This window comes from Raphanus sativus, chromosome 4 (genome assembly GCF_000801105.2).
Source record: "Raphanus sativus cultivar WK10039 chromosome 4, ASM80110v3, whole genome shotgun sequence".
NCBI classification, from domain to species: domain Eukaryota; kingdom Viridiplantae; phylum Streptophyta; class Magnoliopsida; order Brassicales; family Brassicaceae; genus Raphanus; species Raphanus sativus.
In genome coordinates this window covers 29315768-29331264 of record NC_079514.1, presented here as the reverse complement: position 1 = coordinate 29331264, position 15497 = coordinate 29315768, and the positions used below count along the sequence as shown (strand labels likewise).

Sequence of the window (15497 nt, the reverse complement as noted above, 5' to 3'; positions counted from 1 at the left end):
CTTCTAAATCATTTAATGTAGTTGTTAATATTTAACTAACCTTATAAATAGCTTAATTTGTGAATAAAAAAATTAAGCTAACCTTCATCATTTATAAATGTTTAAAATTTACTTATAGAAGTTTATAAACCCAACCCATACCCTTAAATATTAAACTCTAAATAATAATCAAAAACCCTAAATCCAAATATTAAGATATTTTGGATTAAATTATTTTGAAAAGTGATATCCAATTAATGATATTTAAAAAAATCTTATTAATTAACTTATGTCGTTTCTTTTTGAAGATACATATGAAATGTTTACGTAAGAGTTACTATTATAGGTGTAATCGATGTTAAAAAGTATGTGTCTATATATATATTTATCTAATTAATCTTCACCTATGTTAGTATTCTATTATATTCATATATATATAAATATAAATATGTTTAGGAAAGGCAAACAGTTCTTTTTTTTTAACGCTGTGTTTCTTATTGAGCCACATTAGCAAAAAATACCAAAGCATTACAGAAATAAATCAAAGCATAAAACCATACCAGTAGGTATGTCATAAGATAACATGGATAGACAATGACAAATAAACTATCCGAATCATCACAACCACACAATGAAGACAAAAGTCTCATAATGGTGTGTGTTCTAGTAGAAGGCTGGAGAAGAGGCTAGTGCTTCTGCAGTGGAAACTCGTCAAGAGAGCATCTGGCCATTTCCGAAATTGATGTCTTCTCTTTTGTTGCTAAACAATGAACTTATATCCTCTAAATTTTTTTGCTCTTCCTTTATCCACATTAGCGGCTTGGAAAGAACTCAGCTTTTAAAGGTTCAGTCTAAAAACCCAATACTTTCAACTTCAGGACAACCATGAGTGGACTCAAAAAGACTGGACACACAGTCTTTGCTTCATGTCAGAAGCACCATGGCTTAGGATCGAAATATCACCATATGGTCGAAGAAGACCACATTCTTTAAGCTCCATAAACATCTTCCATTCCATGCTGCAAGATGTGCTGGATGCCTGACGGGAAACAACCAAAACACTAAGAGACCAAGACAAGCCAAAGCTCTGATGTCCATACGACACACCGAAACTCGGCTGAAACCAAATGCAATGTTTAGTGATTTTTATTAGTTTTTTAATTATTAATGATATTATAAAAATTAGAAAATTACTTATAGTCTTACCAATACGTTATATTGTAGAAATTTTCTTGTTTCATACATTGTTAATGTTTTTAGATGTTTTTTGTTACTTAACTATTTTAACATTAATTTACCATTTTGATTGTAGTATAAAATGTACTTTGTATTTATTTTAAAGGCAAGAGCAAATAAATAAACACCGCTGTTGCTAGATGTGTGACAGGCGGTGCGATGTCTGCCCGAGGTAATAATGTCTATCATTTTCTTTGTCTGAACTTTTTGAGTGTCGAGAGATTATACGGTTTTTTTAGATGCTTTCTTTCAAGAGTTATTTGTTTAGTGTCACTAGGGATTTTTTATGAATATATATTGTTTCAGGTGGGCCTAAAGCTGCGTGTATAGGCTGCGCTAGGTTTGCAACTTTCTCAGTACTCATTGAGAAGTTCTTCGACAGGCATATGTAAACCAACACTATATCTAACAAGCACCATTGCTGGGTAGTTGTTTAGCTGTTTCCTCCCTGTGACCGGTGAATACAGGGAGAGGGGAAACTAGGATTATACTTATTGAAACATAGAATTCTTTTGATTGAATATTTGTTCAGCTGCTATTGTCATTATTTTATCATAGATTTTGATTAAATTTACATATTGTTTTGGTCTTTGGGTTTTGATTTTAGGTGTAAAACCTAGACTGAATAGAGGCTAAGATCGAGACGCTGAGTCTCACTCTGGAGAATCAACCAGAGTTTTTGTGAGTTATCACGTTCTTTATTGAATGTGCACGTACATCTATGATTCGTTGAGGGGTAATAAGTTATTAGTTTGTTGGGTTTTCCTTAGATAGAAGAAAGATTGAAGTTAGCATAGTTTTTTTTATCTCTGTAGTTTGTCAAGAAAACAAGGCTGGCGAGGACCGAACCAGTGAATCATTCGATAACACCATTCACCGGAGAGGCAGATCAAATTAGGCAACTCTTCCATCTGCATCACAAGAGATTTGTGGTAGATTAGATGTGGAAGGCATGGACCTTCAAAGAAACTGATTGCAGGTTATGTCAATTTTCTCTTTACAAAGTATGAAGCAAGTTGATATTTTCGTTGTTTTAAGTATAGTAGAAGGTTCATGGATATATTATATTTTTATGTCTGTTGTAGTCCTCACTGCTGCAGATCGGCTTCAGAGAGGTCTGGGGCAGATTGTTATTCAAGAGACAGTGGAGAGTTATTGTGGTGTTGACTCGAATGTAAGGGTGAGGGTCTTACCTTCCATCTGTGAGTTGTTTCACTCTCTTAGGCCACCACAGCAACAATTCAAGGAATAGAGGTCAAGCGTGATTAAAGGAATGTAAACTTCTTTAGTTGTTGGGCTGAGGGGATAGAACTGATACAGTGGAAATAAACATATTTGGAAAGGAGCAAAGTATCTGTATTGTCACCTCTGAACTCATTGCAGGCTCAAACCAAACATGGAGAGTGTTGGAACCATAATAAGGTTAGGTCACTTAAGTCTATGATGGATTCTGAAACTTCTCAAGACTACTGCCTTTTGAGAACACGCTCTACACCAAAGCAAGAAAAGAGGAAGCGGGTTGCAGAGGGGGAGTAATTATAAGTTTGGTAATTTGGTTGTCACGAACTTTGCATCGGAATGGTTATGGTCTTGGGTTCATTATTAATTCCAAAGCTTTTATGCAAGTAACAAGAATTTTTTTTTTTATGTCGACTTTATCAAATTATCAAATAACAAAGTATCAATCTTCTCTCTTCTCTTACGATAAGCAAGTATCGAGTGTTTCTCACCCATTTTGTCACATATCAGATAAGCTCAAAAAAATAAAATTCTCTTCAGAATAGCTAATTAGTCACCAGTAAATACGATCTCAAATACCACTTCTTGCATCTTAATATGTCTTCCAGTCCTCCACTAATATACCAACTATCATAAACCTAGCTGATAATCACCCTACCTCCACCGCTCAAAGTATCCACAGCTTAGCAACAAAACTCTACAAGTTTAAAAACGAATTTAGAAAGATGGATCACTCTTCCGAGATTAAGCAATTCATAACCCCGCACTTGCACCAAATAAATGTTAACTTTTCTACTTAAATAACAAATAAATATGATTCTTGCAACTGAATAATAAAAAAGAAAATGCCACGAAAAATCACTTTAACAAATAAATACAAAAAAAAATTGTTGTTATTGCTTATATCCATAGTAAATTTAATAATTTTAAAAGATATCCCACGACAGATTACATTTATAAAATATAAATTATTTTATTTTTTATAAAAATATTTTAGGTTAATGATAAATCCTATTATTATATGTGTATATATATTACTAATTATAAAAAGTAACAGATAAGAAACAAAATAAATACATGGAATTATATTTTTATTTTTATTTAATTTTTGAAGATGAAAAAGAAAATATAATTCCATGTGAAGATGCTTATCACGAAAATAATAAAATCTAAATAAATTGCTACCATTATAAATCAAAATGATTCTACAATATATGATATTTGTGCAATATACAATTGTAAAATTTAGAGATATTTATCCGCGTGTAACGCGGAAAACGATCTAGTATGTATAATATGTGTATTGTTTGCGCTCTGTGCATTGGTCTAAGCTCTGTGGATTTTTTTTTCTCTTTTGTTTTTGAATCTTAACTATCTAAGTTGTTTTCTATTTAAAATAATGAAAATCGACATATGATCCCTTAAAGCATAATGAAGACATTAATAGATTCAATGAATGTCACACGGCAGAATAATTTTTTTTCATAATTTATATATGGTTACTAATATCAAATGGAACAGTTGAAATTTGGTATAACTATATATCAGCTATCCTAAATTGGAAATTTTGATACATGTATTAATCACAAATAAACATTCAAATTATTTGTTATTATATATTTCATAATCCTAATTATGCGCATTTTCCATAAACTGCTGCAAAATATACGTTCACTAAATTACATATAAAATCAATCAATCAATAAAATTACCGTAAATCAATCATTACCATAAGAATATGCTTCTCACATATGTATTTGATACACTAACTTTTAGTAATCATTTTATTCTATTTGATACACAACTTTTAACTAATTTTATTTCTTAGCCAATATACGTTCACAGATGTTCACATATATATGCATATAAATTTCATAATCACAATGAAATTAGTATATAGAATAAAATAACAGTTAAATAATTTGATACACTAATTTTTTATAACTATAATACATCTGAGGATGAGTTTATATGCATAAATAATTTGTACTATTTATTAACTTTTGGAACTACATTCATTGTGAGAAGCATAGTATGCATAGAAAACAAAAACAAAATTTATGAAAAGTTTGAATATTTTATTATATAAAACTTGGTTCTTCAAAGTTACTAATTAACACGATTGTGACATGTGTCAATTTTTTTTAAGATTATGACATGCGTCAAACGTAACAGAAGATAGTGTACGACCATATCCCAAGATGACGTCCAGTATATGTCAATGTTCTTTTTTTTTTGTGCACTGTCGATGTTCTAAATGTTGGACGAAAAGCTAATAAGATTATGAAATTACAAAAGGTGATTTTTGTATGTGATACGGTTACAAAAGGTAATGGTAATGTTTTCTAGAATATGATTCGGTAATATCACAATGAAAAAAAAAAAAAATAAAAAAAAAAAAAAAAAAAAAAAAATAAATCTTCAAAAAAAAATATAGAACTGTGTTTATGTAAGGTAAAATATATGGTTAAGAAACGGTAATGTTAATGGCCATATCACTACAAGAAAACACGCAGATACTGAGGGACTTTTTCCTCAGTATGTCGTCGAAATAACCGTATTCCGATGACATACCGAGGAAAAAAATGCCTCGAAAAAAATTCCTCGAAATTTCATTTTTCTTCGAAATTTCCTCGAAATTTTTTGACGGAATTTCGAGGAACAGTAATTCCGAAGAAACTGTGAGGACGAGGGTTCGTCACAAAAGTCGTCAAAATTTTCCTAGGGATGTGGTCGTCGAAATATTCTGAGGGAACCCTTTCTTCGGAATTTTCAAAAAAAAAAAAAAAGTATTAATTAATTAATTTTTTTAATGAAATTCGAAAATATAAAATATAAAATAAAAATTGAAATTGAAAATATATTAGATAATATTATTCAAAATTGTACAAATTAAAATATATTAAAAATTAGTTTTAATAAATAAAATTTTAAAAATCCAAAAATAGTTTTTAATCACAAAAATATAAATATATAAAAAATAGTTTAATAATTACTATATATAGTTTTTAGTATACATGATTTATACATATATATATATATATTTTATATTTATAAAAAATTACAAATCGTTTATAAATATAGAAAAAGGTTTTTAAATATTTTTAAAATTTATAAAAAACGTTTTATTATTACTGTAAACTTTAAAAAACGTTTTAATATATATAAAAATAGTTTAATAATTACAAAAATAATTTAAATATATAAAAAAGAGTTTAAATATATAAAAATAGTTTAGTAATTACAAAAAACGTTTTAAAAAATAATATACACATTTTTAAAAATCAAAAAACGTTTTGAAAAATCAAAAAACGTTTTAAAACATGAAAAACGTTTTGAATTTTAACCAAAACACAAATAAATCGAAAAAAAATAAAACAACAATTTCATAATTACAAAAAAAGTTTTAATATATATAAAATAGTTTAATAATTAAAAAATAGTTTTAATATATAAAAAATAGTTTAATAAGTGCAAAATAGTTTTAATATATAAAAAATAGTTTTAAAAAATCAAAAAACGTTTTAAAAATTCAAAAACATTTTAAAAAAATCATATACACATTTTTAAAAATAAATAAAAACGTTTTAAAAAATCAAAAAACGTTTTAAAAAATCATATACACATTTTTAAAAATCAAAAAACGTTTTAAAAAAATCAAAAAACGTTTTAAAATATGAAAAACGTTTTGAATTTTACCCAAAACACAAAAGAACTAAAAAAAAATATAACAACAATCCAAACAACAATCCAAACTTGAAAATCCTAAGCTATCCATTCAATCCTAGAATTTCCTTCCTAACAACCTAAATTTCGAGATCTAACATCCAAAGAATCGATCTATGAAATTATATTTTGTGTTTTTAAATTTTTTGCCTAATATAATTTATATGTTTGTGTGTTTGTATAATTATATTTTGTATGATATGAATTAAATAGAATAGATTGTAAGTATATTAAATAAATCAAGTTTTATAAGTATGTACTTGTGTTATTATATGTTTGGGAATTTTTTCAGTCTGTATTGATAAAGCTTACAATATGTTATATTTTTCTAAAATTTCATATATGATAACATTTTTAATTTACCACATTTATTTCTAAACTTAAGTAGGTGTTTTATTAAAAAATATAACAAATTATAGAAATTTTTTGATAATAATGTAGATTAGTAATATTTAATTTTAAGCTAAATTAGGCATAATAATTTTCAAAAACAGAAATTTTAAAAGCCCATACATTATTAGGAAATATAACCATTTGATTCCTTGAATGTTCTTATGTGTTGGATATATACTCAGAAAACAAAATTGATATGATCCATATTCTTGTGTAATTATTTAGCAACCTTATTCTTTACATCAATCCATTTTCTTTTATAATTAAAATGTGTATTTTTTTAGTTTTGAGAACATATTTTGTTAGTTTTAAATACTTTTTTATATTTTTGGTTTTAATTTTTGATAAATTTAATTTTATATTTTATTTTTTTATAATCATATTTGTATTTTTTTGTAAGTGGTTTAGATATTTTGTATACTTTCTTTTGACTAAGTTTATAATGTGTTTATAAAATAGATTTTAATTAAAATTTATAAAAAAAATAATTATAAACAAAAATAAATATAAAATTTTAATTACAAACAAAAACACAAATATAATTATAAAAAAAAAATATAACATTTACATTTATAAAAAATAATTAAAACAAAAATATATACGTTCTTTCTAAGGGCGGGTCAGAATCTAGTATTAATTTAATTTAATATAGTTTTGGTAACTATATAAATATGTCAAGTTGTGTAACTTTATACATTTTTATTATACGCATTTCAGAAATTATTTTAAAAATTTATTCTTAAAGTTTGTAACATATTATATTTTCTTAATAGTTACCTAACATAATTAGTCAAGAATATTCATACCAAATAATTGATTTGGAATCGACCCGAAAATCAAAGTCTTATACTATATTAGACTTGGTCTCTATACTCGAACAGTTCTTGAAGTGTTATATCCGAAATCAATATCAAATCCTACCCGCTCTGAAGACCGAACAAATTTTTGAAAAATGTAAAAAAACTAAATTTTAAAATATTCTGTTAAACATATATTGCAAGTATATTAATTTTATATTTTTACTGTAAGTATATTCATTTCATTTTTTATATTTTAAAGAAAAACTGTTTTATAAATTTAATTTAACTATTATGCCAAATTCTTGTGTAATTTATTAAGCAAGTTTATTCTTACATCAATTTATATTCTTTTATAGTCAAAAATACGTATTTATTAGTGCTGAATACCTATATTTGATTGATTAAAACTTAATTATGCAGTTAACAGGTTGGTGGGATCCGATTGATAGACAATATAAGTGGGGGTTACAGAAATATCGAAGCAGTTACTAGTATTAGTATATTTCGAAGCATTTATTAATATAAAAGGTATGTAATGTTGTATATGCTGTGGGAAATGGGAAATAATAGATGGACATAACTAATATCAATTGGTCATGCTGTAGAATTAATAGAATAAATTGACAATGACAATTGATGTAATATCTTTAGTGGATCAAAGGTAATTTTATATATTGGCTGAGAATGAATATAGTGTTGCTATGTAAACATGACATCCATGTAAATATCTTACACTTTAAAGGTTATTTTTTTCAAAATGTTCCTCATTAATAAAAAGGGATATCAAAGTAATTTCTAAAAAAACGAATGCATGTACATCTCACTCCTACACATAGTTAATCAGTGGAGGTTAAGGATATCCCACGTGAAATGTGTGATAACACATTTGTACCCATATATAACATATATAAGATAGGCTTGTGGATAAGAGTAAAATATCCTTTCACAGTAGGAAAACAAGCTTAAAATTCAAAAGGAAACCAAAAGAAAATTCATTTAGGCATTCAAATATATATAATTTTTGGTTTGCATTTGGTCTGTACTCTTAGATCTAATTGAATAGTCATAGAAGTTCAAATTTATAATTTACTGTTGTAAATCTATTTAAGATTTTTTTTTGTGAATTAAAAATGTGGTTTCGATAGAAATAGCTCAAATATATCAAAATGAATTTAAAATAATCCACTTAAAATTAAAGTTAGAATAAAAAATATATAAAGTATTGGAGATAAAAACAAGCTGGCCATGCAAATGGAAGTGACGGTAATTTTTTTTTATTTTGCAACGGATGCAAATATCGTATAAATGGTGGAAGATTTATAACAGTTAGTCTAAGTATTTTTCAAAAAAAAAAAAAAAAACAGTTAGTCTAAGCAAGTACAATATTCAGAAAATTAGCTCAATCAGAGGTCGATCAGACACACCACTCAACCAACCAACGGACTGACTAAAACATCCGTGAATAAGTCAATTGTCCTGAATTCTATACTTAATAATGTTTCAAAGCCAAGTGTGATATATATATAATATAAAAGCTGAGGCAAGAGCGTCCAGTTAGGATATTAAACCACCAATCATGATATGACAAATCAGTATTTTAGTTTAAGATTTTTAAAAATGTTAATGTTTCCAAAAAGTTATTTACTTGAAAATAAAATAGAAATCAGTTTCAAATCAGGTAATTTAACAAATATAAAACATATATATATATATATATATATATATATATATATATATATATACAAAAAATGAAATTAGAAAAAAACAAGACTTTCAAACAATTATAACTATATAAACTTAAAACACGTAATTTTCAAATTTTAGTTTATATGCAATTAAAAATATTCACAAATAACACACACACATATATATTTATATACTATATAGACCTTGGTATCACAAATTATTGAAAACGTCTACATATTATTTAAATCACCAAGAAATGCCAGATAATTTTTTTAATTTGCTATTTCTAAAAATGTTGATATTACAAAAAACTGTTTATTCCAAAATAAAATATAATTCAATGTAAAAAAGTAAAACATACGAAAATAAAATCATTATATATAAGTTACTAAATATGAAATTGATTTTCAAAAATTAACTTAAAAATACTAACTAACAAAGATAATTATTAATACAAAGTTGGAAGACATAAGTTACTTAATGTTAAACTGATTTTTGAAAATTAAAATAAAAATAACTAACAAAGATATTATAAAATGAAAATTAAAAGATTCAAACAATAAAATAGAACTCAATATCAAATAAGGTAAGTTAACAAAAATAAAACAATATATACAAATTAACATATTATTTATAATATTTTTAAAATTTAACATAAACAATAAAAAATTCAATAATTTCAAACAACTATAAATATATAAATTTAAAACATGATTTTAAAAATTTAGGTTATATGTTATTGAAAATAACATATAATATATATAAGTTGATGTTATAAATTATTGGGAATGTCCATATATTATTTTAAAGCATCAACTAGGATGGGCGTTCGAGTACCCGTTCGGGTTTCGGTTCGGATCTATTCGGATTTCGGGTTTTCGGGGTCAAAGATTTCAGCCCCATTAGGGTATTTCAAAATTTTGGTTCGGGTTCGGTTCGGATTCGGATAACCCGTTTAAATTATTTTCAAAATTTTAAAATTCATTATATACTTTAAACTTCTCAAAATTTATAAATAAAATAATATATTACATATAAATTTCAATAACATGTGTCAAAGTACCAAAACTTAACATATAAATTGGTTTGATTTGGATATTTGGATAGAAAATCAATACATTTTTATTGTTTTTGGTGTTTTGAGTATACTTTAACTATTTAGACATGTATTTTTGACTATTTGTATATATTTTCAAGTATTTTAGACAATTTAAAAGTATTATATATATTTTAGATGCTTTTTAATACATTCAATCTAAAATAGTTAAAATATATATGTATATTAATCTATTTCGGATACATTCGGGTACCCAAAATATTTCGGTTCGGATCGGGTTTGGTTTTGATTCTTTAAATACCAAAATTTTGAACCCATTCGGATATTTAATTAATTTCGGTTTGGAATTGGTACTACTTTTTCGGATTGGATTCGGTTCGGTTCTTCGGATTCGGTTTTTTTGCCCAGCCCTAGCATCAACAATATACCAAATCAGTTTTTTTTATTTTCCATTTCTAAAAATGTCAGTATTACTGAGAATTTTTACTGCAAAAAATATAAATAAATATAAGAAGTTAAACTTAGGTACAATATATATATAACTTAATTAATGTTTAATTTATTTTTAAAGTTAACATAAAAATAACTAACAAAGATTTAGATAAAAATGGGAAGACTTTCAAATACTTATAACCATATAAATTCGAAACATGCAATTTTCAAGTTCAGGTTATATGATATATGTTGATGAAATTTTTAAAATTAATTAATATGCTATTGAAAATATTAAAAATAAAATATACTACATATAAGTTCATTTCATAGAATGTCAACATATTATTTGATATATAAACTAAATCTTTGAAAGATTACCATAAACTAATTAATAAAAATTAATTTTTAAAATACAAGAATTTCAAATAATAAAGAATCGATTAATTGAGGTTATGTTTATTTAATATATTCATATAGAGTTTAAAAATGTCATTGATAATATACCAAGTTAGCTTCTTAATTTAATCTTTTGTCGCAACAAAAAACTAAAAAATGAAAAAAATCATTTCATAAAATGATAAAAATCAAAAAATCAAAAAATCAAAAAATCATTTCTCTCAAGATAAAATGAAAATTAATAAACTAAAAAATATTTACTGTTAAAAATAATTAAATTGATATATGAATTAAATACTTCAATCCAACATAGCTGAATGTACAATTTTTTTTATTAAAGATAAATGATGATAAAAGTAATTAACTTATGTAAGACACATGTTGTCAACTAGCCCATTTTAACCATGTATTGTCAAACTGTCTTTTATCAATCAAATGAATTAATATAGTTAATTACTCATCAAGGATTAAAATGTTAACAACACTACTATATAATTTATTGGAACAAAGTTCTTTAAAAATTATAATTCAAATCTTCATTAAATTAATCAATTAGCATTTTTGAAATAAACCTAAAGATTGTTATAATCTACAAGATTACTTTTTATAAAAAAGGTCATTAAGAATAAAGCAAAGTACAGAAAAACTCTTCATAGGTCTTTAATGTAATTCATTCACCAGTAAAAATTATAGGATTCATACTTATGAAATTTTATTAAAGCAATCAACAAAACATATACAATTAAAACTAATATCACACGAGATATCAAAGAAAGATATTTTTATAATTAATAAAATATACTAAATATAAAAAATATAAAGACATTCACCAAACAAATTATTTTAAATTCTTAATATTTACAAATAATATTGACATTAGAATATAGTCTCAGCGATAGAAAATGAAGTATAGTCATTATTCATCTGTTAGTGGAAATTGTATTATCTAAAAATATTAATCAATAAAATAGAAAAAAAATTGTGATAAAAGTTCTGACAATTATAAAAAGTACATGTGAACTAATAAAACATCATAGCCCTAGATTAATTTATACCCTAACTATATCAAGTAGAAGATATATTTAATATTGTAGATTTATATATTTTAATTTTAATAAAAAACATTACTTGACTTTAGTTTAAAATAATATATATTTAATTCTCTTTTCTTATATTTAATATTCTTAATATTTCATCAAAATATTTTTAATGATTAAAACATAAATGTAAATATTATAATATTAGATATGCGTTTTAAATAATTAAATAAGAGTATTTCAAATAAATATATACATAGAATAAGTAAATAATAATTATACTTTCATTGCAGAATTTGGTAAATAAATATAAAATTGACATTTTCATATATATTTATTTCATTCAAATAAAAGATTAAAATTTTATAAAAATATTTATAGCATGGTATTAGTTAATATGCACTAAACAATCTATATTTTTAAACATTTATGATGAATATAAGAACATTTATTATTACACTTATTCATTTATAAATACAAAAATATATCTAAATATTAGTTATTTAAATGGTATAATTGAATAAAAAAATCAAATAGGAAAATAATAAAGCATACTTTGAATAAAATTTCATACAAAACGTATATACACTATATATATATATTATTTTGAAATTATTATGAAATGAATTATAAAAGAAACTTGCGAGTTAAAAATCTAGTATACACAAAGGAGAATACTTTTTTTGATAAAAAAAAAAGTAATAATAAAGGAGAATACTATCTTCTCCTATGCTGCCCTATCATCAAGAGGATGGGGAAAACAAAAGACACGTGACAAGTACTTAAATTTTTTAACTATAACTTATTAGATGGATCATTGGGCTTCGTACACAATCCAAACCCACATGTATTACTCTCTTCACCAAATCTCTGTTGAAGAACAGTTGACATAGTAGCTCATGTTTTTTTTTGTAACTTAACATAGTAGCTCATGTTCACTGATCGGACTTAGAAGATGCGACTGTTCCTCCTTCAATGATTAATTCCAGACACATGTCGAAGGTCCTGACCTCCGCTGATCGATTAGAGTTCTTATAATCCTTACCGAAATCCTGAAATGTTACTAAAGTCGACTGGATTCATACATCTTCATTAACGCTCACATTAACACCAACTCCCCTCTACTCTCATGATGTCTTAATCAATGCACCTCCTCTTTTCTTCCATTGTGTGAATCCATAGATAAAAATATGTGAGTTTCCTTTCATGAATTTCATCTGTTCATTCCTCCAGGTTCATTCAATCATTCCTTTTATAAATAAGAATGATCAATGGAACTCATCACTCATCACTATAGTGAGAAAGTATTGTGTTTCATCAAGAGATGTAAACGTATCTTAGATCTTGGTAAGTAATTTTTCCTCTTGTTTATTTGATTGATTTAAACTTCCTAACTATGCTTGATTTATTCTTTTGTGTTTGATGTGATTCACTTGAAAGACATTTTATAAAAGGATAGATTTGTGTCTTATAGACTTATTGAAGATAGCTCAAATGAGCTTTATTATGCAGAGAAATAAAGAACGTAAAAGATTTGTAAGTTGTCACCAAGAATCTAAAAGAGTTTGATTAATCTCATACAAGGGTTTATGAAAGGCTGCGTTTATGAGCAGCCCAAGTTACACAAGCACAATGTCAATACACAGATATATAAGAAATCTATCATCCGAAAACCCTACTTGCATAAGTAAATGGGCCTTGGGCTTGGGCTCTAATACTCCCCCCGCAAACTTGGGGTCGGGTGAAAGCTAAGATGCCAAGTTTGAATGCAGATGATGATGGCTTGGAGAGAAACGTGAGAAGTAGAAAATCCATCTTCAACTAGTGTGAGAACATTTTCAGGTTCTTTTGACCTATTTGTCTCACAATGAGTTGGGGTCTTTTGCCCTCTTAACTCAACTAAGCTATCTCATGGCTGATAAAATTTGCTTCCCACAGCTAACCAAACTTTACTGTTTCTCTGCTTCTTATCTATACCACCAAAGACTTTGCTTCTAAGCAATCTAACATTCTCTTTGGCAATTCAACGAGCACCTTGTGAGCCATAAAAAAAATCAGAAACTTGCAACCACAGCCCATAGTTATCAAAACCAACCGTCTCCTACTCATTCACTGTCAAGCTTCCAAAACCATGAATCTACAACCAGCCAACTAATATCCCTCTTAAGCTATGACAGAACGAATGTTCATCCCTTGAAGAGACCTAAAAGCTTCTGCCTTTGAAGGACATACCAGAATATCTCAGACGAGGCCATGACATAAGGGTCCATTCAGGACTGATTCCTTCCAGGGAGATGCTTCCCATGATGGTGACAATGGCGGCTTTCATCTGCAACTTGGATGTCTTCTACGTAGCTTTATAACCAGAGCTATGAGTATTACGACCACTAGCTCAATATCTTCGCTGGTGTATTCTGGATTAAATAGAAGGCTTTGTCTTTGGTGGAAGGCTCAGAAAAGAAAGGGTTTTTTTTTTTTCTTTTTCAGATGAAAATATTTTTTTTCTGAACGTGTTTGATGTGCTGAGATTGAGTAAAGCAAAAGAAGAACAAAATAAAAATTCAAGCTCCAGGATCTAATCCCTGAAGCTCTGATACTATGAAAGACATTTTATAAAAGGATAGATTTGTGTCTTATAGACTTATTGAAGATAGCTCAAATGAGCTTTATTATGCAGAGAAATAAAGAACGTAAAAGATTTGTAAGTTGTCTCCAAGAATCTAAAAGAGTTTGATTAATCTCATACAAGGGTTTATGAAAGGCTGCGTTTATGAGCAGCCCAAGTTACACAAGCACAATGTCAATACACAGATATATAAGAAACCTATCATCCGAAAACCCTACTTGCATAAGTAAATGGGCCTTGGGCTTGGGCTCTAATATCACTCTCATGCATTGATCAAAGAAGTACACTAGAGCATCCATCAAGGACTTGCACACTCAAAAAGGATGAAGAAGCCATATGGGTAAGTAGAAATTCTAAAGTGTCTATATGATTCAAGGATTTGAGAGTCTCATCATTAGGTATGTTTAGTTTACTCATTACATTCCTCTATTCATACGAACAATCTAATATTTTTGGAAAGCGGGGTGCTGCATTTGTGTCCGTGGAGGACCAGACGAAGCACGTTTAGCTATGGAGAGGTCTGTCTATGCATCTAAAAATTATATTTGATGTATCACGTTAATGCTTTGTGTTGATAATTCTGTTTATGTACAATATTTGGAACATATAGAGTGTGAGTATGATCTCAAGACATGCGTAGACTTTTACAAGCTGAGTCACAACATCCTCGATTCTTATGAATAAAAATCTTATCTTATGCTCATGTAACTGATCTTACAAAAGAAGATTGATTGTAACAACCCATTCCCAGAGTATTTTTAAATTTAAAGAAAACAATTCGTGAGAAGTTTAATTCAACAAGGCATCTATTTCACTAAGTGTGGAAATTTTAAATTTACAAATATATTTTTTTGGGTCAAAATACATATTTTTTACTATTTTACGAA

The 15497-nt window shown here is 26.7% G+C and overlaps 1 long non-coding RNA gene across 2 annotated transcripts; it reads left to right on the top strand.

Annotated features, from left to right (window-relative positions):
- Positions 1–12839: 12839 nt before the first annotated feature.
- Positions 12840–15313, top strand: LOC108831623 (uncharacterized). 2 transcript variants are annotated; one of them, XR_008945292.1, is made up of 3 exons: positions 12840–13331; positions 14893–15128; positions 15221–15313. It is a non-coding gene; the product is annotated as an uncharacterized LOC108831623 (long non-coding RNA). The 2 variants fall into 2 exon arrangements; XR_001946405.2 differs by having other exon boundaries at positions 14893–15313.
- Positions 15314–15497: the final 184 nt, after the last annotated feature.